General features: G+C 39.2%; 1 protein-coding gene across 2 annotated transcripts in view; it reads left to right on the top strand.

Annotated features, from left to right (window-relative positions):
• Positions 1-24,295, top strand: part of LOC144026822 (heparan sulfate 2-O-sulfotransferase 1-like) — a 149,973-nt gene that overhangs the window by 100,517 nt on the left and 25,161 nt on the right. The gene's annotated exons all lie outside the window — the stretch shown is intronic.

The following is a 24,295-nucleotide window of genomic DNA, read 5'->3' as shown; positions in this document are numbered from 1 at the left end:
TCACAAATATTGCACAGTTTGAATCTCAAAACACACGGAAACTAGGGGTGTTAAAAAAAAATCGATTCGGCGATATATCGCGATACTACATCGCGCGATTCTCGAATCGATTCAATAATCGGCAGAATCGATTTTTTTTATTTTTAATTTTTTTTTTTTTTTTTTTTTTTTTTTTTTTTTTTTTTTTTTTTTTTTTTTTAGGATTCACACCTTGAGCATGGAAGAATGTTATATGAACGGCACATTAAGCCTTAATATTTTTATTTTAATGCTGTTCAAATGTGAAACAGATTGCAAACTGTTTGTGTACAGTGGCTCACGGTTATAAGCCTCAAGTTTTAGATAAATATATTCATACAAATCTTACAGTGTACATGTACAAATTTACTGATAGTATTTTCTAAATTTGAATGGGAAAAAATCGCAACAATCGACTTATAAATTCGTATCGGGATTAATCGGTATCGAATCGTGACCATTCGTATCGGGATTAATCGGTATCGAATCGAATCGTGACCTGTGAATCGTGATACGAATCGAATCGTCAGGTACTAGGCAATTCACACCCCTAACGGAAACGTTTATCGCAACATTTTTCACATGTTCCATTACAATTAATTGATTTGATTGTCCACATTTTTTTTTTTTTGAACACTCAGAATTGTTCATTCGGCAGTCTTACCGATTCAACATATCATCATTGCTCTTTTTTTTTTTTTTTTTAATTATTATTATTATGTGCACATTTGTGTGCGTGTGAATTCACCTGAAACCGAATAAAAATCCCACGACCCTTCACCTTAACCGGATATTGTACTTCAGAGTTTCGCCAGAGTCATGAAATTCAGAAGGTCGCGAGAGCCAGAGGAAAGATCAAAGGAAAGAAAGATGAATCAATGTGAAATCCAGCACCAACCAGACACCATCTCCCACCCACATGGTTACAAAAACCAGAATCTTTCACTCTAAATTCCAACAGATAAGGGAGATCTCAAGAGACCAGAGGACCAATTAAAGGAAGGAAGATACGACAGATTTGACTTTCCAATCTGATTCCGAGTACTCAATACTTTTGTGCAAATACCGTCTGATAAATCAGAGAAATTGCTCATAAGTATTGAATGAATTAGATCAATAAAAGCCCAATTTGGATCCATTTGTTCATTTAAAAGCATTTTGGCCCGTGCGAGACAACCTTTGTTGACACGTGTTTTATTTTGGGACTTTATTCGTTCGCGCAACTTCAAATTTCACGTTTCCTGTTCGCGCCTGTCGGCCGGCCTGCAGCAGCGTAGCTCATGTTTAGCTAGCGGCATCGCCCGACGCCGCGATCGGGTCGCTCGTGCCGACCTCATCGTAAACGCCTCGTATTGTTTGCGCGTTGCGGTTGAACCTGAAGTGTTTCACAACGTTGGCGGCGTTGCCACATCTTCTGACTGTTTTCCCACGAGCGACATCACAATGTTAGCGCAGACCGAAACCGAGCGACTTGCAGAGCAGCGTGCCGATGTGCCTTACGCAAGCCATGAACGTTCCCAACCGAAGAAAAAGTTACAGTTCCCATCGACCGCGAATCATTTGGGCAAATTCGGGATACGTTTGTAAATTTCCACTGCGTACAAGTTGTTGTTCGGACAGTTGTATTTTTTATTTTTATTTTTTTTAAGTCTTGAGAATGAGTCAATCTGTTAATTAGCACTCACAGTTGAAATTTACGGTCACATAAAACCAAATGAAGAGAATTACACGTGCATGGCCTCTGTTAGCTTAATGCTAATACATAATGGAAAACATCATAGACCGGCTAATAGCTGTTTCTTTTTTAATTCAACCTTGAAAATTCAAGAAAAAAAGGGGGATTACACCTCCAATATGCCACAAAAATGGGGATTGGTTAAAAAAAAAAAGGGGAAAAAAATCGGTGAATCTGTGGATGCAAAAAATGTGGTGAAAGGAAAAAAAAAAGTATAGTATTTGTAATTATGACGAATGAAGTAAAGCAAAAAAAAAAAATGTGGTGAAAGGAAAAAAAAAGTGTAGTATTTGTAATTATGATGAATGAAGTAAAGCAAAAAAAAAAATGTGGTGAAAGGAAAAAAAAAGTGTAGTATTTGTAATTATGTCGAATGAAGTAAAGCAAAAAAACAACAACTTTACATTCTGTTACATTATGTGACTAATATTTTGGTTATTTTGGACACCCCGTTAGAAACTGAACAGTTTATTGTTTGAATCGTTCAAAAAGTATTTGGAGGGGGGGGAATTCATAATAATATCCTAATCATAATATCCTATCTCAAAATATTAGAATATTTCCTCAGACCAAGTAAAACAAAACAAAAAAAAAGCCATGATCAGCAATATTAAAATAATAAAAGGCTTGCAATATTTCAGTTGATTTGTAATGAATCAATTTTTGCTTATTTGATTGCATTACAGAAAATAAAGGACTTTATCACAATATTGACATTTTCTGAGACAGTCCTGTACTCCCTTAAATAGTCTCAAAACCTGATTTGAGAGCATCAAAAGAAACATTTCGCTATCAATCGGCACATCATCACGATGCGACACAATTCCCTGCTGGATTGTATTATTTGCTATTAATGTATTATTATTAGTATTATGATGATGGAAGTATGCAGTCACACAAACTCGAGTGCACGTCATCCTTTTCCCATTCAGCAAGTTCACTCACTCGCTCATTTCAAATTGTGTAATCAAATCAAAGCATATTTCTCTCATGCATACTGACCTCATATTTTTCTTTTCTTTTCTTTTTTTTTATGCGGACCGGCATGCCACCTGTGCGCGTGTTTGTGCGTGCGTGCGTGCGCGCGTGCACAAGTGTGTCATTATGTGCATCTTTAGCAGAAGTCCCTCCTGTAAACTTTTCAACCCGAGAGCCTTTTGATCATCGTGAATCACCCACGCATCGAAAACGCTCGCGTTTCAACACACTCGCGTCATTGTCGATGGAGAGAGAAAAAAAAAAAAAGGGCTGCAAACAATGAAAAGAGGCTTGGGAGAAAGACAAAATTCTGATAATTACATTAATAGTGGTAATAATTATGTAATTACGAGCTTGGAGTTGGTTATTGATGTATTGTTGAAGAAGTGTAAGCAAAGACATTAGAATAAACGTGGTTTTAGTTTTTATTTTATTTCATTCTAAAAAAAAAAAATGTTTGCAAAGGCGAAATATGACGGTTGCCATAAAACAGGAAGTGGAACTTGGTGGCGCGCTCGTCTCCATCTGGGATACTTTTTACGTTAGGTTGAAGTCTGCCTCAGTGGGAAAAAAACAACAATGTGGAGCAACACATGTAGACAGACACACACACAAAAACAAATCAATTCTGTAGGGATTGCGTCAAATGATGAATATTTGAACTTTTTTTTTTTTCTTTTATAACCACAGGTCCTAAGAAAATTAGTGATCAGAAGAAGTGGACGATTGAACTACAGTTTAAAAATCATAGAAAATGACATGGGCAAAAAAAAAAAAATCTATAAAATCAGAATAAAATGTTTAGTCAAAGTGAAATGCCAAAAAAAAAAAAAAAGTAAAAGTAAAATTCTTGAAATTGTATTAAAGTGAAGTGTGTTGTCATGTTCTTACTGATATGAATACAGTATATGTGAATAATAATAATACATAGATATTAGAGATGTAACGATATCCAAACATCACAATACGATATTATTACGATATGAAGGTCACGATACGATAATTATCACGATATTGTGGGGGGGGGTTGGCGATATTTAAAAAAGATCACAATATTGTAAAAAAAGAGCTTATACAAAAAAAAAGCACAATATTGTGCTTTTGTAAATAACAGCAATGCATATAAACCATCTACAATCTCTAATAACAAAATTGAGGCACTTACTTGGTATTGCAAGCACACATTGATTGCTTCACAAGCAAATTAGGTTCCCCTTCATCTGACAATTAGCATAGATTTTAATCATAGAAGGCCAAAACATCCCTCATGAAAATTAAATTGCACTTAAAAAAAAGCTATCCACTAGAGGGTGCTAGAACTGCACAAATGGAAATTAGCAAATGTGTTCCTTTTAAATATTGTGAACATGACAACAACAATATTGTGGCACCCTAATATCACGATATCACGATATTGCCCTTAATTCCACTTAAAAAAAAAAAAAAAGATTTTTGATTCATCAGTGTTGTTAAATCAATAAAAGTGATTCAAAATAAATGGAGGGAAACTTGAAAGCGTGAAACTGCACATGCCAACAAACAGCGTGTATGGCACATGTTCCCGAAGGCGCGTGAAACGGTTTGTGAGAATGATTTGCGTTCCGAACATGCACCTGTTGGTCTCGGAAGACTTTTTTTTTTTTTTTTTGCGGGACTCTCGCAAACGCGCGATGGAGGTCAAGAGGTCAGAAGGCCCGTCGGGATTGCGACTCCAAAAACCTGATGTCATGATGACTGGCGGTTATCGTCATGGCGATCGTGTCATTGAGGCGGGAATGTGTTGGCAGCACATTACGAATGGTTAGTCACACGAATGCACGCGCGCGCGCACGCTCGCACACCTGGCTGATTGTTGGCGTCCAAGCGAACGGGTGGTTGCAAAGTTCCCGGACTCATTGAGATTTTTGCTGGAGCGGGATATGTCGCGGAGATGTGTGCCCGGGGTTCTGGAGGTGAAAGGTGAAAGTCACGTATCAGGAGGAGGAAGAGGAGACAAGACCCCCCCCACTCCTCCACTATACACACACCTCGGGGTCCTCAATCAGAAGCTCTCAGTGGATTAGACTAATCAGTAAGGAGCAGCTGGGGGGGCGACGGGCGGACCACTTTATCTGGCACGGCGCTCCTGAACGCAGCCTACAGAAATGTTTGCAAACGTGAACTTGCCCCGGCTTTGATCTTTCTTCATCAATGATTTTTTTTTTTTTTTTTTTTTTATTACAGTGTTACCTTTACTTACGAAATTAATTGGTTCTGGAAGAAAGTTCTTAAGTAGAACATTTTGTAAGTAGAGACACATTTTCCATGTAAATGCCCTAATCCGTTCCAAGCCTCCCAAAATTCAGACATAAATGTTTTATAACGCATAAAAATGCATCGAAACATGCAACAAATACATGTTACAATTCGATTATTGCACAATACATGAGAGCTGTGCGTAATGTAAAAAACAAAAAATAGAGTAAAGAATAAAAATGATGGTCATTTATCTAAACTGCTGTCCTCATCGTTTTTTTTGCCTTTTTAACAATCTTTTTTTTTTTTTTTTTTTTTTTTTTTTCATAGTCATAGTGAGCGATTGCCCGAATCGTGAACACATTTTCTCGGTGATTCCTTTCAATAAATTCCAAAACTTGATGGAAACTTCAGGTACGGCGAGGGATCTTTTTCCAAAAAAAGGCCCGTCTCGTCGCAATTAAAAACTTACTGTCCAACGTAGCCTTTGTCGGCTGTTAGTTAATATTTACGTAAAACTAAAATCTAAACACCTCATGGCCCGAGAGGCGAATGACGAGGACGCTACATCGACACATTCTATTTTATATCTATGGTCAAATACTCTTAGCCAATGGGAAGCCAGGAAGATGCCAGTAATAGCCAATGGCAGGGCAGCTGTAAGTATGATGCGTTCAGGAAACTTTGGGAGCTGCGAGTAGCGCCCCATAATGTCGTTTTACCTTTTGTATCCCGAAACTTCTTCAATATTTTCCTGTTGAGGAGTTTTGTAACTTGAAAGTTTCGTATGAAGGGACGTTCGTTCGTAAGTAGAGGTACCACTGTATCGTTATTATTCACATGGTTGCTTCTCCTTTTGTTTTTCGGCACAGAACATCAGCGACGGCAAAGTAATCGCGCTCTTAAGTAGAAGGCCATCTGTCGCTTGTATCTCACTTGTTTTGCTCACAAGTCAAAATAAAACAAAAAAAAATTGGTTAAATCTCATGTTTGGTCACTTTTAAGTCAACATACTTAAAAATCTACTCAACATTTGTTACTTCAGCAGTGAGAGGATCCCCGGGGGAAAAAGAAAAAGGTATATTGGTGAATATTTATCAGCGGCGCAGACAGGCCCTCAGCGAGATAACAGACACTTTCACACTTGCGATTACCTCGCCGCTAATCTGTTTCTTCAAGGGACGTCGCCGCCGCCGCCGCCGCCGTGGACCCTCTGCTCGCTTTCAAATGAAAACTTCTTTCAGGCCGCTTGTTTCACCACATAATCCCCGCAAACTGTTGTGCCTTTTGAAAATGAGGCAAAAAAAAAAAAGGCGTGCGTTTAAAAGTCAAAGAGTTCTACCGAAAAAAATAAAAACTGCTCAGCGTTGGGTTTGTTTATTAGCTAGGGAGAAGGCTACTTCCTGGTTTGTGGTGGGTGATACCATTATGATCTCTGAGGGGTGGATTCTTTCATTGACGACCTTTTTCCAAACTGTTACTCAATGGGAATGGTGAACTCGCAGTTTAATACATCCAAATTATTGTGCCTTTTGCAAATGGGTAAAGCATCCAAATAATAGCATCTTGATCCTAATTTACAGAAGCTATTATTAGCAAACTTACTGGACATCACGGCAAAATACCTTTTCAGTTAACCAGAAAGTATAACTCAAATGTCATTTGTTATAACACAGACCTCCACCAAGGCAGAAAAGCAGAAGAATAAAGTGATGTTTTGTATTTGTCCATCTGTTAGCCAGTGAGTAGACCACTTCCTAATTCATGGAGGACGCTAGCGTTTTCATTTTGCAGGACACTTCCACTACTTCCATTTGTACTTTTATATGCTTATTTTTATAAGTGTTACTCAAAATGAGTTTTAAAAAAAAAATAGCACATGAATGAGACAAAACGTTTGGATTAGCATTGTCAATGCTAAAGTATGGAAGTAAATGTTGGAAGTAAACACTTACTGGAGATGGCAGGTGGCGCTGTCCAAAAGCCTCAACGTTATCATGACAGTCTTTAACTATCGTGAGAGTCATAGACCTGACGTGAAAACAATAACTGTGAAACGGCCTATGTGTTGTTTTTTTATTTAGCTAGCAGACTACTTCCTGGTTGATGCTGCTCAATGCTAACATTTTGATTCTGTGGGGTGGAGCCTGTCGTTGATGATGAGTCGTTGATGTGCCAAATTACAAAATAATATAATGCATTAACAAGGCTAATTTGTTTTAAAAAGAATTCTATTCTATATTCAAATGCTACCCTTGTGAGGAAGAAGCGGTTAAGAAAATGGATGGATGGATATTCTAATGCTAGTTTATGATTGCTAATGTTAGCTTTTGGGAACTTCCTGGAGCTCAGTGTAGGTACAATTAAACAGTTTTTGATTTGTTAAATCATTGTAATTATGAATATATTCAATTAATGTGATACTCAGTAGCACATTAATCTCCACCAAGGCCAAAACAGGAAAACAAATAAAAGTCAAATGTTGTTTTTGTTGTTGTTTTATCTAGCTAGCAGGCTAGCTTCTACTTCAAGCAGGATGTAAATAAACTAAGCATTGTGATGATTGTGTAAGCTTCATGACATTTGTCATAAAATAATAAGCTTAATGTTAAGTCTAAAAATGGTAACTTTTAAGCTAACATTAGCAAATATTGTAAAAATAAATAACAAAAATGGTAAAGCTTCTAATTTGGTTGTCCATCTGTTAGCTTAGCTAGTTTCACTTCCTGGTTCACGGATAACAAACAGTCAGATTGTACTATTTTGATTCTGGGGTGACGTCATTCTGATTCGAACAGTGAAAAGAAATGATCCTTACATTGAATAGTTTAGTAATCTGAAAAGAATTTGGTAGAACGTTATACAAAGTCTTGCACTGTAGATACGAGCAAGCAATCAAGCATGTTTTTTTGTTTTTTTGTTTGTTTTGTTTTTGGTTGAATAAAGATCGAAACCAGCGTATCGTAAAACAATTGTTGACTTGTAACATGGCTTCACCTGAACACGGCGAAACATACCATCGCTTGCGCTCGGAGGAGATAATTGGCAAGGGAGGAAACAATACGGAGATCTTCGGGTTGGTTTGTCTTGATTCACCTTCAGTCCCCTCCCTCACTTTCCGTGTGGCGCCGGAGCGTGTGGAACATTGTTATCGCCACAAAGCAGTACAGCGTCGATTATGAAGGCTAATTACATCGTCGCATACTCGATGAAGCGCGGCGGCAGAAGATGATGAGGAGTGAGAGATTCGCCGAGTGCAGGTGCATTCTTTGAAAAAAATTCAGCCCCCGGAGCTCGATTCAAACAGCAACATGAAATTTGGGCGCGATGTCAATCTTGAATCCACTTAGGAAAAACGTTGCACGAACATACGTCTGAAAAGCGACTGAGCAAGTCTGCCATTTTAGTTGACAGAAGCCATTTTAAAGAAGTTGGTGTCAATTCCAGAGGTCCTTCAAAGACAAACTTGGCCTAATTTAGGTAGACATGCAAACAGACTCTAAAAGCAGTGTCTAAAAAAAGTAAGTCTACGATTTTTGTTCCAAGATGCCATTTTAGGGAAATTTTGGCTATTTTCAAAGACCCATCAAAAACAAAATCATCCTAGAGACGATTCATTTGCATTCAGATTTGAACTCAATACTTTGACTGTGAGGTCAAGTGTCTGTTTTGAACTGATGCAACCAGCATCTAGTCTCAACTGGTAAGACGCTATGTGATGTCAGGAATCTTTCATCTCTTTATCGGGTCAACAGCCAATCAGATAATTCCATGTCAGTCCTGTTACCCACATGTCTAGCCACAACCAATCAGATCGATTCGCTGTGTATATAAGCCTGCCTGAGAAGGGTGTGTTTTTGTCTGATTATTACCTCTGTTCCTCTGTGCACCTCCACAGCCCACGTTAGCATAGCGTCTCGTGATTCTCGATACATTCTCGTTTTTCGTCTAGTCAAGTTTGTTCTACGTCTCTCGATGTTGTGCGAATAAAGAGTTAAAATCTTATTTGTGGCTTCATTTTTGGGATGCAACTACAGAACATAACTCAACTCAACTTTATTTATAAAGCGCTTTTAAGAACAGGCAAAAAGAAAGAAAAGGGAAAAAAACATGTCTGCAAAGACACAGGAGGCCTGCCATTTTGGTAAAAAAACAGCCATTTTAGGGCCCTTTTGGAAAGTTCCAAGAGTTCTTCAAAAGTCTGTTGCATTCCGTCGAAAGTGTAACTTCCTGTACTAAAGTGACGAGCAACACTAAATTAAGATTTTGAGTGATGACTTGCCATGAAACACAAATGGATCAGTGGCTCTTTTTTATGCAATTGCTGAAGAAAGTTTCGCACAACATGAAATTTGGTTGGTGTATTTATCATGAGTAGACCCATAAGAAAAGTCTCCAGGAGTCCATGCACAAAGTCTGCCATTCCGGTTAGAAGCGGCCATTTTAGGACCATGTTGTCTATTTCCCAGGATCCTTCAAACCTAAACAAATGATTCCTGACGGATTTTTCCAAAATATGATGCATAACAACGCCACAGGTGAGCAAAAAAAATGCATTTTGGATCCATTTCTGATTGGGCCACGTTGGCCTCAGGTCCTCGCCATGGCGGTTCTTTTAAACGGGCCTCTTTTGTCTGCAGGTGGAAAATGTCAAGACGTAATTGATATTTCTCAGTGGGCTCATTATCTTCCAGCCCGTGTGATCGTGCTTCTCGCTGACCTTTACCACACCACTCTTCTTCTTCTTCTTCTTTCTTTCTTCTTTCTCCTTCTTCTTCTTCTTCTCGCACAGCTGAAAATAGCTGGACGAGATTTTGGTGGGATGGCTTTCATTTGAGACCGTATGTTCGCCGTAGACTCGTTGTCGATGTGTTCTATGATCGCAGCATTGAACTATCACAAACCTTGGCTCCACCCATACCTTTACATGATAAATCAGGATTTTCACTATCTCGCTGCCTAATGAATCTTGTTCAAATTTGAGGGCAGCCGGGGGAATTTTCTAGGAGTTTGTTCAAGTATGAAACCTTTAAACTGCAAAAAATACGTGAAAAATGGTACCTTTAAAGCAAAATGGTCCGGCGTGCTGCTATTTTTTTTAACACTCCGGGGAGGAATTTTGTATTTACTGGCAAATCATCAAAGTTTGCTGCCAATTTTGGTGCACACCAAACGAGAAAAACTCACAAGTTTTACAATTTAGCGTTGTTTACCTGTCTCATATATCTGGTTCAAAGTTGATAGCAACCAGATGAATTGCTGTAGAGTTAGTTAAGACACAACCTCTGGAAATATCTACAAAATGGCAACCGGGAACCAAAATGTCCGACGAGCGGTGCGTTTCACAACGCAGTTTCTGCCTCATGTTGTTGCGTCCAGTCATGATGAACACTCATGCCGGATTTGCCATCAATCAAACAGGGTTGGTGGCGGTTGGCAATATTTCCCGACTGTATGGGGAGCGCGCCTGACTGGGTGCCAAATGCTGCCCGGCACATGCGTATGAATGATGGAGCAAGATGACCAAAAAAAAAAAAAAAGAAATCATAAGAACAATCAACTTGATCTGAATCAGCAAACATCAAAGTATTAAAAAATGAATGAGGAAAAAAAACAAAACGAAAAAACAATAAGCATAGGCAGGTAGCGCTCTCTGTTCAGCTTTGATGTTTTATTTTAACCGGCAGCTTCTCGTCAGTTATTATAATTGACAGAAGTTCTGAATGTCACCTGCGACAAAGGCCTTCATAAATCACCGTGATAAAAACAAGCCGCTGTGATATTTTCCTTGGCTGCCACACAAAGCAAAAAAAAAAAAAAAAAATCACAAGGAGAGTCAGTGTGAACAGGAAGTCGGACTCATCGAACTCCAAAAACAACCGTTTCGCAACTGAATCGCTTCTTTGTATCATAAGTTACACACTGTACTCTGACCCGGATAGCAAAAACTTGTAAACTATGAATGCCCGCCAAAAATATTCAAAGTGGCCAGTTTAAAGCCTAAATATACAGTTATAATAGATCCCAAAATGTAAAAATGCTCATCTTCATCATGCCAAGAGTATCACGTGATAATTGAGTTTACAAAGATTCAGTTTGGTTGACCATCACGGTAACGTTATATGTTGCAAAATAAAGCAAAGTGTAAAATGTATACAAGCAACCAATTTTCATTTCATTTTCACAACACTTATTATTGTTCAGAAGATAAAATGAAAACTAGTACAAACGCAAACAACATTTCTGGTTATAAACATGAATTATCTGTTACATAAATATACTTTTTTCTACTTATCACATTAGCGTAGCGGGTTAGCATGGCTTCTCCATCTTCTACTGTAACTTAATCCTCATGTTGTTACGATGACAATTAGAGGAGAAGCTTTTCCATTGTGAAATGACGTTTGGTAGCTAGCTAGCTAACCTCGCTAACCAGCCGCAGCCCCAATGTCTGAGTCAGTCAAGTGGCTCGGTTGATTTTTCTTTTCATTTAACCAAGGCGGATCGATTAGGTAGACTAGTTGTATTGATTCAATTGAGTTGAGCCTTCTTTCTTCTCTTACGAATGTGAATGTGCGACAAATGAGTCGAAAAGAAGATGCGAGTCGAGCTAAACTGCTCAGAAGGGAGATGTGATTGTAATGTACAAGTTGACTCCAAAATAGACATGGTAGAAATTCAGACACAGTCAAAATGATCCACTGAGGGGACTGGCTAGTTAATTGACTTTTCATAACACAGATGAGCCTGTTTGATGCTAAAATGATGAAGAGGTAGCATTAGCTAGAAGGCTATAAGCATTTGCTTTTGTTAGCTTTTAGAAGTGGCTGCTACGTCTTGCGATCATCCACTTGATTTATTCTGGACTGTGCAAGTTCTTATCAATTTAGTTTAATTTTACAGTAGTCACTTTTCTGCTAACTGGACTTACTTTATGTGGAGTGTTGACTGTCGAGGTTCTTTTTTTTCTTTTTTTTCTAACCATCGGCTGGATCAAATAGGACACAGCAGTTATACAAACTTGAGCAAGTGAGTTCTTTGAATTTTTTTTTCTCTCAGTATTTTTTTTGTGCCACGACATGCTAGATTTCCACGATAGCCACTAGCGTCTTGTGCCCCAGCTCCCAAATGGTGCGTCCCGGCCGGCCGTCCTTATCTCGCGCAAGACCCCCCCGACGGCAGCGTTTCCTCAGCTCAGGTCGCCGTTAAAGTCCTTATTCAGTGGCCTTAGCCGTCGGGTCCCGCTGGCTTTGTGCCAGACCTCGGAGAGCTAAGTCGCTAACGTCGCCAATAAGCATCTTTTTAGCCGTGCTCAGAGATGGGCTAATGCGTGAAAAACGTGCTGAATGATGGGATACTCGCATGTTTATTCAACGGGGAGAATCAACCCTGTGACTTTGATAAACTCGGGAATTATCAAACTTTTTGAGTCCAGGGTAGGCATTATTTTTTTTTTTTGAAGACACCCCAGTCACACTCTTTGCCAGTTAAACATAACCATACCATATATATCTCGACATGCCATGGGAATTCATGTGCAAAAAAAATATAATAAAATAGTTTAAATGTTATAGTAACAAATGGAAAAATGTGTAACACTACAAAAATAATGTATTTTTCAAGTAAAAAGACGTAAACATGTCAAATAAAGACATTTGTTGAGTTAAAAAGTCATTAATCATAATGTTACCGGTAAAATTTAACGAGATAAGAGTAAACACGTAAATTTCAAAAAATGTTTTTCTATTAATTCTAGAACTAAATAGACATTAATTCTCTTAAAAAAAAATATATATATATATAGTTTCACTTGTTTACATATAATTTCAATATTACTTTTTAGCATGAGCAAAGATATGTATTAAAAAATATACTTTATTCATGCAGTGATTTATGACATATCACAATGACATGAAAAAGGGGATACAAAAAAAATAAACCTTGGTATACATGTCCACCATCATCATCATAACTCAATCTACAAAATGTCTCATACATCCATGCCTGAAACTGAAAAGGAAGTCTGCCATTTTGGGTCTAAGGCAGCCATTTTGGAACCCTATTGAGGGAATACGTCCGAATGAGGGCCAATCGTAGCCAAGCATACTAGAAAGATGAGTGATCCTAAATTGCCAAGCTTTTGAGCATATGCCGTATATTTTTGATCGAACTTGGCATTAAAAGTTTGGCCATCAATTTGAGGATTCATAGAAAATTTAAACGTAAAATCTCTTGGCAGCAATTTCACCGATTAACTCGAAATTTGGTGGTCATGTTTTATCAAAATAGGATGCATGAAAATGTCTCACGTACTGCAAAAGGACAATTTTGCTTTGACACAAATTTCTCGGCTTGACATGAAATTGGGAATTAGGAGCCAACTGAACCAGGTGTCGGCCATTTTTGTCTTGACGCGGCCATTTTGGGCTCACCATTGGACAAACTCCTCAAGTGAAGCCGGGGCAACACCGAATTGCGAAGGATTCTCGCCGTCGAATGTGGGCGGAACTTACCTTCGAAATCATTTGGAAGATTTTTAAACAACATTTCTCAAGACTTTCACAACAACCGGCGCGGGGATCTTGGTAACGTCAGTGAAAAATCACACGGGGCTCGATGGCCTCGCCGCTGCGTGTCATTAGCATTCATTACAGTCCCATAAGCCCGAGTAATTACAGGCCCGAGTGCAAGGGAGGAACGGCAGTTTACAGCGCTTTGGTAATTTGATTTGCATCTACGCTATTAACTTCTTTTGTGCCTGTTTATGTGCCGTGGCGGAACACAAGTGCCATTTGGCTGCGGGGCTGTAAGAAGGAAGGAGGCGAGGAAAAGAGAAAGCCTTTGAAACGTCGGAGATTGAGCGCTTGAAGAGCGAAGGCAACTCAATCTGACGCTAACGCGCTCAGATTAGCGCTGGCGACGTCCACAGATTTGGGTCGGCGACATTGGTCGACTCCGTCGTTTTGAAAACTCCTCCAAATTTAAAAATGTTTTGTAACACGATTTTTTTTTACAGTATTTTACTGTTTAAAACGTATAAAGATTTATAATAAATAATCTGTTTTCGTAAACAGTGGCGCATCTTCATTTTGATGCCAGGACAAGTTTCGTTGACCGCATTTGGGGAATTTTGTAGACCACACTGCGCCATTCGGGGCGTTTTGGCAGCGCAAGGGTGTTTTTGTTTTTTTTCCTTCACACGCCCTTGGTGCACCTGACAATTTGGTGACAGAAACTAGATGACATTAGACCAACTCAAAGCAGGTCTAAATTGTGGTGCATGCGGTGTAAAACAATTTTGGTGGATTTGATCGAGGTGCAGTCAGACAGATTCAGAGTACAACAATCAAGCATAGACACATTTTAAGCTACTTATACCCGTGTCTACTAAAATGGATTTTCGGTAATAGTGGGGAATCTACAAACTGAGAAGCTGTATGTGCAATAAATGGGTATTTTTTTTATTGTACAGTTGTAACAGTTTTCAAACTTGAAACCCTCCTGAGAACTATCAGTGTTCCCGCCACATTCCCGCAGCTGTTGCTTTTCGGTCCAATCTCGCAACTGTGAGAGAGTTTGAATGTGTGCCTTAACGAAGCTGTTAAAACGCCAACGCCCATCTCGTCGTCGCCGTGGTGGCGGCCAGCAGCCGCCGTCTGCACCATCCAGTTTTGCAAGTGTGTGATGAGGCCTCGGGCCGCTTGAGGTGAGTTGTAACATGTTCACGTTCGTTCGCTTCCATTTACTTGCCAGCCGAGTTCAAATGCAGCGTACTGACTTTTTACGCGAGTATTTTGGTCAGGAAGAAATGCTACTTTTGCTTTCATTACATTCTGCTCACTACATTTATTCATGTGTTGGTATTTTTCTATTGTTTGTTTTTGGTTTGTCACAAGAATGGGTTAATATCAACAAAAGGTGTCATGCAGACTTCTCCATCCTTGATTGGATGTTGATTTTTGTCCATTTTGGGCCCGTGAAGCCATTTGATGCTCTTTTGTGATTAACTGCAGTATGTGTGTACATACGAACTTGATATATGAACTTATATGAACTTGAAACTTGACTATTACTCAAGTAATTGCATATTTGGAGGACAACATAAGTAAGAGTACTCTTACTTGAGTACAATTGAGGACAATCTTTGTTTTTTGTTTTTTTGAAAGCTCACCATAGCTCACCCGATGACAACTGAGAATGGAGACGAGCTTTCCACAAAGCTGATGAGGTTAAGACGACACCTGTGTGGCCAGACAATGACTTCCTATTTACCTGGCGCTTTCTTCACCCTCACTCGGAGAGAAAAGTGCACCTTTTGTCTCCTTCAGATTCGCTTGGTTGAGCCTCTTGACGAGGCCGCCAAAAGCCACCGAAGGTTTCTTTTTTGATGCCTTTTCTTTTGGGGGCTATTTTTTTTTCCCCCCTCTTAGGTCAGGGGTTGCACGTTTTAGCACAAGGATCAAATCTGCTTAGGTGATGAAGAACTACATCTCATAATGCCAATGAAGTGGACATAGCTGTATTTATTTATTTATTTTTTTTGGAACTGTCACATTGCCACTTTGAGCAAGGGCAAAAATGCTCATGCTATGTTTATTACTACATTACTCCATAAATACTAGCATGATAGCAAATATGGCAAGACTGTGCTTAAATTGGACAGACGGTGGGCAATAAATGTTTTTACAGTACTTTTTTTGTCATTAAATACTACTTGCGTATTGCATAACTTGAAAAAAAAATCTTAAATTTGGTCATGGTGTAAACGCAAGGTTTGATGTCATGTTAGCATTCTGAGCAAATGCTAATCATGCTATGCTATTATTCAATCAATCCTAAAGCTGGTTTCCAGCATTATAGCACTAGAATAGCATAACTGTACTGAGCACATGTAAAAGTGCACATTGAAGGTTTTTATTTGACAGCATGTTAGCACTGAACCAAGTCAAAAATGCTAATTATGAAATTCTAGTAGGCCTATTCATTAAATACTATTATCGTAGCATAACTATAGCATATGCATAATTAGCATGGTGAAAAAGTAAACATGAGGTTTTTGACCACAACATCATGATTGTATTCTGGACAAACATACAAAACAATTCTAAAAATCTATCAGTCATTAGATCAGGGGTCACCAAGTAGCCCCCCAAGGACCACATGAGTAGGCTGCTAGCCTGTTCTAAAAAGCGCTCAGGATCATTTTAAAATGTAAACACGAGATTTATAGAAATATTTTCCCCCCAGAAGATTGTATCAAACTTGTAGCCTCATTGCCACATTAACCAGTGCCCAAGAAGTAGCTCTGTTTCAAAAAGGTTGGTGACAAACTCTATTAGCCATTGGCTGCTACTAGCATAGCATAGCATAGCATACCAAAGCATAGCATAACTGCCAGGAACACTCATATGATATCATCATGTTACTGCTTAAAAAAAAAAAATGCTACTGATGCTTCGCTATTATCCATCCATCCATTTTCTTGACCGCTTATTCCTCACAAGGGTCGCGGGGGGTGCTGGCGCCTATCTCAGCTGGCTCTGGGCAGTAGGCGGGGGACACCCTGGACTGGTTGCCAGCCAATCGCAGTGCTTCGCTATTATTCATTAGCAATAGCTTAACTGTACTAAACGCGGGGTGTTTGTGTCGGTGAGTGCCATTTTTGTATGAAACTTAATTGAAATCGAGACGTCACTGGACTTCAATGGTTTTCATCCAGTTAGCATTTCAATTAGCTTCTTGTACAAGTCTCTTTTTTTTTTTCCCCCCCCGCGTGTTGACTTGTTGGTGACGCCATCTTGGAAAGCCAGCAGACAGATAGAAAAACAGACCGCCCCCCCCCTACCCCCACACTTGCCCCATCTAGCAGCTCTCCTAATCCGCCGCTAATGGTTAGCAATGGAGGCCCAGAGGACGACTCAGCCACTGGGGTGTGCAAATCCCCCACCGGAGTGGGAGTGTCGCGCATCAGGAAGTACTCAGCCAAGCACGACCCCCGATGCCATGGCCGCCACCGGCTCAAGGTCACCTCGCATGGAACACACGTGCTCACACCTGCACCTACACACACTCTGACACATGCTCGCCAACAGCAATCACAAATGTACACACACCTAGACACCAGAAAAACAATCCTACACACACACACACCTACATAGACACTCGTACACACAAATACACGCACCCGCACGTTTTGATTTCGATCAGTGTCTGTAAAGACGAGCTGTTGGCTTTTTCGGAGAAGTGCTTCAAATCTTTCCCATTGTTGCAGATGGATGTCATTTGTGCGGCCACTTCGTCCTGTGGTTATGTGTACTCAAAAGATAGCATTTTTCTGATTGAAGTGTGAAAGTTGAGGAGGTGAGCTGCTCCTTAGCTAGGTAAGGGAGGTTTTAAACCAAGGCTATTGTTTCCTATTTGGGTTTGGAGGGGTTGGAGTTTCAAATTTGTCTCCATCTCGGGTCTGGAGCGTCTCAGCTGTGTCGTGCCTCCATGGACACGACGCACTTTCACCACAATTAACCTGTGGGCGACCAGTTAAAGGTGTATCAATAATGGATGACGACGGACAAACGGACATTCTGCTTGACCCCATCCGGGCTTCCATTATTTATTCACTTGATGGCTAACGGAACCGTGATTGAGCATTTCGCGCTAGGCTGCCTTCTTCACCCGCACAACCTATTTGCTATTTATAACTTCCGTTTCTTTTTGGGTGGTGAGAGTATTATGTTAGCTAAAGCAAACATTGTAGCTAGCATTGGAAGCTCTTTGGAGAAGCCGATAAGGACAGTGATGCTAATGTTAGAAGCTAACACTGAAAGCTAACAGACTGCTAATGTTAAAAGCTAACATTGAAAGCTAACCTAGGGGGTTAATCACTGAATCTCACATTGAAAGCTAGCGTTCATTTTGGAAGCTAACTTTGAGAGGTAACTTTAGAAGCAAAATTTTAATGCTAACTTGGGGAGCTAATGTTGGAAGCTAACAATGAAAGCTAACTTAAGGTGCTCACGTTTGAGGCTAACATTAGAAAATAACTTAGGAGCTAACGAAATGATGGAAGTAGCGTCAATCAAGCTAATGTTTCTGCAACCTTAGGAGCTAATGTTAAACTTGGGGTTCTAAAGTTGAAGGGCTTATAAAAAAGTAGTTATTGGTAGTTTTTTTTTTTTTTTTTTTAATTACCTGTTAGAATCCACAGCCCAGACTTAAAACACCACTTTGAAACTCAACTTCACTTGAAATCTATCTGAAAATCCAAACCCTGGCTTGGGACCCTACCTTAATCTGAAACCCTATCACTGGTTTGATACCCTACCTTGTGTAAAACCCTAACCTGGATTTGACAAACTGTTTAAAGTCCTTATTTGAAACCCTAACTCAGGCTTGACCTTCAAAATGACACCAAGTTATAAACCCTATTTTGGGACCTTAATTCTTTATTTTGAGACTCTGGTTTGAAACCCTAATTCATATGCCCTAACCCAGTCTTAAAACTCGTCTTTTTAAACCCTAACCCAGGCTTGGAAATGTAACAGTGTCACTTGAAACCAATCCAGAGATTAGCACCTCTTGTGTCAATATCAAAGCCGGATGCCGCATCACCTGCTGTCTTTTGAAACCCGGAAGCGTTTTTCTTCCTATCTGGCCAGCGTTCATCTTTGTCTCGGCTGCGGCAGCGTGTGGTTTGGCAGGCAGGTGAAGCTGCTCGGTTAAATGAATTACAAGTTGTCACCAGGATGAAGTGACCGCCAACATGCTGCCGTAATGAAAGCCATTATCATACCAAAAGCGCTCGTTTGATGACTTCACTGATGTTTTTCCAGAAGGTAACGTTCACCTGTTTTGTGGTCTGACGAGTGAAGGTCAGGTCAGGCGCTCACAAAAACAAATAACAAAAAATAAGTCATAGAGCTGCGCAGTTGGGTTCACTTTGTCGGGCTGTGATGTGATGTGTGTAATACGCAGGCAGCAAACGTCTGAGACAGGAAATTAGTTGAGACTTTTTGACTCCTTAAACCCCAACCATGGATTTAAACCCAAAACCCTAACCCAGGATCAAAAGCCAAACTTAACTTAAGAAACTTTACTTTGAAACCGTGCGACAAACTTTAAACTCCAATTTTAAAAGCTAACCCTGGTTGAAAATCTAAACTTTTTACTTAAATCCTTAACCCTGTCGGGAAGCACTAACGCTTGCTTGAAACCCAAATTTGAATCCCTACTGAGATGCATTGCCGTTGTGTGAGAAGAAGTTCAAACTGCCTCCGCGACCCTCGTTTTGTTCCAGTTTCGTTTCTTCGCCGGGCTCTCCGCTTGGTCCCTGGGAGCCCAGGGCCTCGCTCACATGAGCGTAGAGACACAAAAGACAGAAGACACAAAACCGAAGACACAGAGGACAGAGCTTATCTGCTCACCTCATCTTGATTGTCTTGCCGTCTTTTCATCCCTGCCGGCTTGAGCCGGGACCTCGGCTTTCTTCTCTCCCGGGAGCTAAACCTCGCGTGTGTGCGTGCGCGCGCGCGCGTATGTGTGTTATCTATCATCAGGTATTATCTATCAATGCATACAGCCAGTGTTCACTGGATAGACTATTAATCTGATCCTCAACCTTCTTCCATCAGGCGCAAACGTGGTCATGACATTACGGGACAAAATATTAGGAACAGCCTTTCATCTTTGTTACTTGATTATTGAGAATTTAAATGTTTAAAAAAAAAAATAAGTAAATGATATTCAGACCAATTAAGTGAAATTGGGATTTTTTTTTTTTTTTTTAATTGAAAATATTTGGAGAAATTAAATTAAATGTTTACTTAAAAAAAAAAAAAAAAAAACTGCGTGGAGTAAATAAAAAATATTTTCACACCAATTAATCAATCAATCAAATCAATTTATTTCACTCTTGAAAATAAAAGAAATGAAAGGGGACAGAAAGAAGTAAAACTTGTTTTGTCTTTTTTTTTTTTTTTTTTTTTTTTTTTTTACAGTTGGGGAAAATATGTTTTTTAATCAAGACAAATTGAAAATTTTCAAATTTAAATTTTACTTTAGAGAATACATTACATGTAATAAACAAAATAATAATCTTCAGACTAATAATAGGATAATAATTTTCTGACCAATTAGGTGAAATTGGATAATCTCTCAATTAAATTAAATTAATTAAAGAATGTAATTTATAGTAAATACATATTTATTTTTTGGACCAATTAAATGAAATTGGATTGTATTAAATTTTGAATTTGTAGTCAACTAATGATTTTTTTTTTTTTAGGATGAAAAAACTAAAATTGTAACATTTCCCACGGTTTGTAAACTGATCTGGTTTCTCCATTTTCATCTGTGAGTCAGCACACGAGGAGAAACCGAAGCAGACGTTGACATTTTGGCGGGCGGTGCCCTTCTCACAATTACGCCTCTGTTCTCCACGGACGGCCTTAATTGCGAGCAAAAGGGTGAATGACGAGAAAACTTGTTTATCCTAAGCCAAACTTTATTGCCAAACAGCTGTGTGACCTCCTCCTCGTTTTCACAATCTTACATTCCTAAAATGTTTTGTTTTTTTTCTGCACTGAAATACTTGATATTCATTTTCATTATTATTCTCTCCACTTGTGTTTCTTATCACTTCCACATTTGCACAACCGATGCAAACTTCCAAATATTGACAAAATTAATAACGTTTTTGTTTTTTCTTTTTTGTGTTTTTAGTTGAAGATGGGGTTCCACAGGGCTCCGTCCTGAGCACACTGCTCGTTTCATGATACCGAGCATCATTAGATCAAATTATGCGCCCAGTTTCTTTGTTAGGCTGATGACTTGCAATTATGGATGCAAGTTTCTATAGGAAACGGGTTTGTTGTGGACAAACTTGCATCTTGTTTGGCTGAAATTGTAAGCAATTTGAAAAAATAAATAAAAATGACCCTGTCTCTTGATGAATTTAGGATTGATTGCAAGTTTATCATCGGACGCGTTTATTTGAGGTGCATGCAAACCAAATTTCTAACTGTTGAGCGTATTCAGAACATACATGGAAAATTCATAAAGTTCACATATTTCACAATGAAATTTCAGAATCAATCGATATTACATAATTTACCTACTTGCGCATTTCTCAATCGATTCCAACCATTCCAACCAGAAATTGTTTATCTTACTCAGGATGGACATCTTGGGAATATTTTACGTATTTACCTCCATCCGCATTTTTTTTTTTTTTATTAATTCTTACAGAGTAAACATGTCATCATCGTCACACTTTATTTATCTTATTTTATTTTTTGTGTGCGTGCACGCTTTAATTAACCTCAAACCAGAATACTTGCGCCGGATACTTCAGAGTTCCAACAGAGTTGTGAAGTTGTCAGGGGACCAGAGGAAGGATCAAAGGAAGGAAAGATGAAGCAAATTGAAATCCAACACCAACCAGGCATCACCCTCCATCCACAGAATTACAAATCCGGAATCGTTCACCGTCCCCAGATACATCTGAATTCCAACAAGATTCAGGAGACATCAGGAGACCAGAAGAAGGACTAAAGGAAGGAATGAAGGAGATGAAGCAGAGCACCCCCAACCAACCCCGCCACCCACCACTCCATCAGCATTGGATTCAACCCATTCCAGCTGTAAACTGTTCAACTATTCCCAAAATGAAGAGATATTTAAACTACAGGTTTTCATTCTTCCTCACTTCTCATCCCATTCAAACCACGCCGACTTCTCACAAATCTCTCATTCGCCATTTCAAATCATTCCGCCGCCTTTGGCTTGTCCTGCTTCATTCCGACAGAATTGTCTCCAGTTTGTTTTGTTTGTTGCCAAAGTTTAGTAAACGCAACGAGAAGGCGGCGGCGGAGCAGAGGGAGAGCGGATTTGCTACTCCACATGTTTAGCAATCAAAGCATCATAATGAGAGAGTGCAACAATCTGTGCAACCATCGCTTGTCTTGATCTGATGCCGCCGTGGGAGGCCGCACAGCAGAAGAAGAAATGTGCAGCGTGTGCGTGCGCGTGTGTGCGCGCGTGTGGGGTGGGGGGGGGAGGAAAGGCTGGGCTGCAGTGCCCTCTAGTGGCGACTGAGGTCACTGAAGAAGCTGTTCATACCAGGAGGACAACTGAGGCAAAGAAGTGCGCTAGCTGACATGTGCACGCTCGTACTAAAACTAGTTAATCGCTAGATATTAACTAGTAGAATTGTATCTTGTCAAAGCTAATTAGTACAAAAATTGAGGTGTTTTTTTTTTTTTGGTTTGTTTTTTTAATCCAGTGATTATGTAATGGCTACATAAGATTTGCTGGTTACCAAGTCAGATTGTACAAAACTGACCACTGTTTTTTGAAAGGAAAAAAAGGGGAGGACTTGTTAATACATTGCACAAAAGTCACTGAAGCAAATATGGCAAATTTTGTAACTGTTTAGGCGGAATTCAAAACATATCTTGACGCAAAACTGATTTATTTTGGATAGCACATTTCATCTACAAGTCAACTCAAAGTGCGTTACTCAAGCAAATAACACAACAAGCATCAACAAACATAACAGTTAATGACAGTTAACTAACTAGTCTTCCTACTCCCAAGTCAGCCACAAAGTTCATTTTTAGGCACCAGAGGTGGAAAAAGACAACAAAAAAAAAGTTTAAGAGCATCTGGGCACTATATACTGACTGCAAACCAAACTATAAATCAAAGACAAACTCTTAATCTGCCTCCAAAACAAAAACCTTTTTCTTCTTCTTCTTTTTCTACTTCTTCTTCGTCTTCTTTTTCTACTTCTTCTTCCTCATCTTCTTCTTCTCCATCTTCTCCATCTTCTCCAGCTTCTTCTTCTTCCCCATCTTCTTCTACTTCTTCTTCTACTACTTTTTCTACTTCTTCTTTTTCTACTTCTTCTTCCCCATCTTCTTCTTGTTCTTCTTCTTCTTCTTCTACTTCTTCTTTTTCTACTTCTTCTTCCCCATCTTCTTCTACTTCTTCTTCTACTACTTTTTCTACTTCTTCTTTTTCTACTTCTTCTTCCCCATCTTCTTCTTGTTCTTCTTCTTCTTCTTCTACTTCTTCTTTTTCTACTTTTTCTTCTCCATTTTCTTCTTCATCTTCCCCATCTTCTTCTTCTACTTCTTCTTCTACTACTTTTTCTACTTCTTTTTCTACTTCTTCTTCCCCATCTTCTTCTTCTCCATCTTCTTCTTCTGCATCTTCTTCTTCTCCATCTTTCTCCTCCTCCTTTTTCTTCTTCTTCTTCTTCTTCTTCTTCTTCTTCTTCTTCCACAGAATCAGCTAACAAAACAGAATACTTCAACTCTTTGAATGACATCCATAGATAAATAAATAACCTTTGAGTACAAAAACCAAAACATAAAAAAAAAACGAAGTGCAAATTAGCTGTCAAACCAGATTATAGAAAATTTGCTTAAGTGATTACTGCTGAGATTACATTAGTTCTTCAATCAGATTTGGTAAAACGTAACAACTGATTTGGACTAAATTACAAAGATTTATTCGTTTGGGAATCAATTTACGTAAATACAACATGGCTGATTTCAACAAAGTGAATAATAGTTAACAGATTATACATAAATAAAAAATACTGAAACTGATTTCTTCAGAACATCAATTTAGCAAACAAATCAGATTACATATAAATATGTAACTGATTTTAACGAAATGCAGATAAGATACAGCATCAAACCAGATTATACAAAAAATGTGCTTATGTGGTTTCTATGAAACTTTGTTGACTAGTTATCAACTCAGATAATGTTATAATCGGGCATAAGGAATTTCCAAACGTGGCACATATCGATTGTTTACTTGGCCAGGTGATGTAAGACGGCCGGAGAATCACCGCATTGAGGGCTGTCGACACAATTGATGAGAAGACGACGACGAATCTTGTGTGAATCCTCCTTGTGAGCTTAGCAGAGTTTTGGCTTCCGCTCTGCTCTGGATGCCTTCAAAAGCGTTTGCATGCCCGCAGGCCTGCAGATTTTCCTCGCTTTCGAGCCGCCGTGGATCTTTTTTGTTGTTGTTGTTGTTGTTTTGTTTTTTGGTTTTAATCGATCAACTCTTTGTGCGCGCGTGACGACGGCAGCGCAAGGCAAACGCGACAGACGTTACCATTCCCGATTTCCTTTTCATTCTTTCTCCCGTCCGTGCACAATTGGGCAGAACCAAAGCACTTTGAAAGGCCGCCTTTCAATTGATTTCATTTAAGTCAGCTTCTTCGGCAAGATGGCGGTGGAAGCGTCCCCGCTTATTTTATTTTTTATTTTTTTAAACTGTCGCATTCACCTTCACAAATTTTCTACATTAGCT

The sequence above is a fragment of the Festucalex cinctus genome, chromosome 10 (assembly GCF_051991245.1).
Source record: "Festucalex cinctus isolate MCC-2025b chromosome 10, RoL_Fcin_1.0, whole genome shotgun sequence".
Classification (NCBI taxonomy): Eukaryota; Metazoa; Chordata; class Actinopteri; order Syngnathiformes; family Syngnathidae; genus Festucalex; species Festucalex cinctus.
Note: the sequence above shows the minus strand (reverse complement) of the source record. Positions and strands in the feature narration are given on the sequence as shown.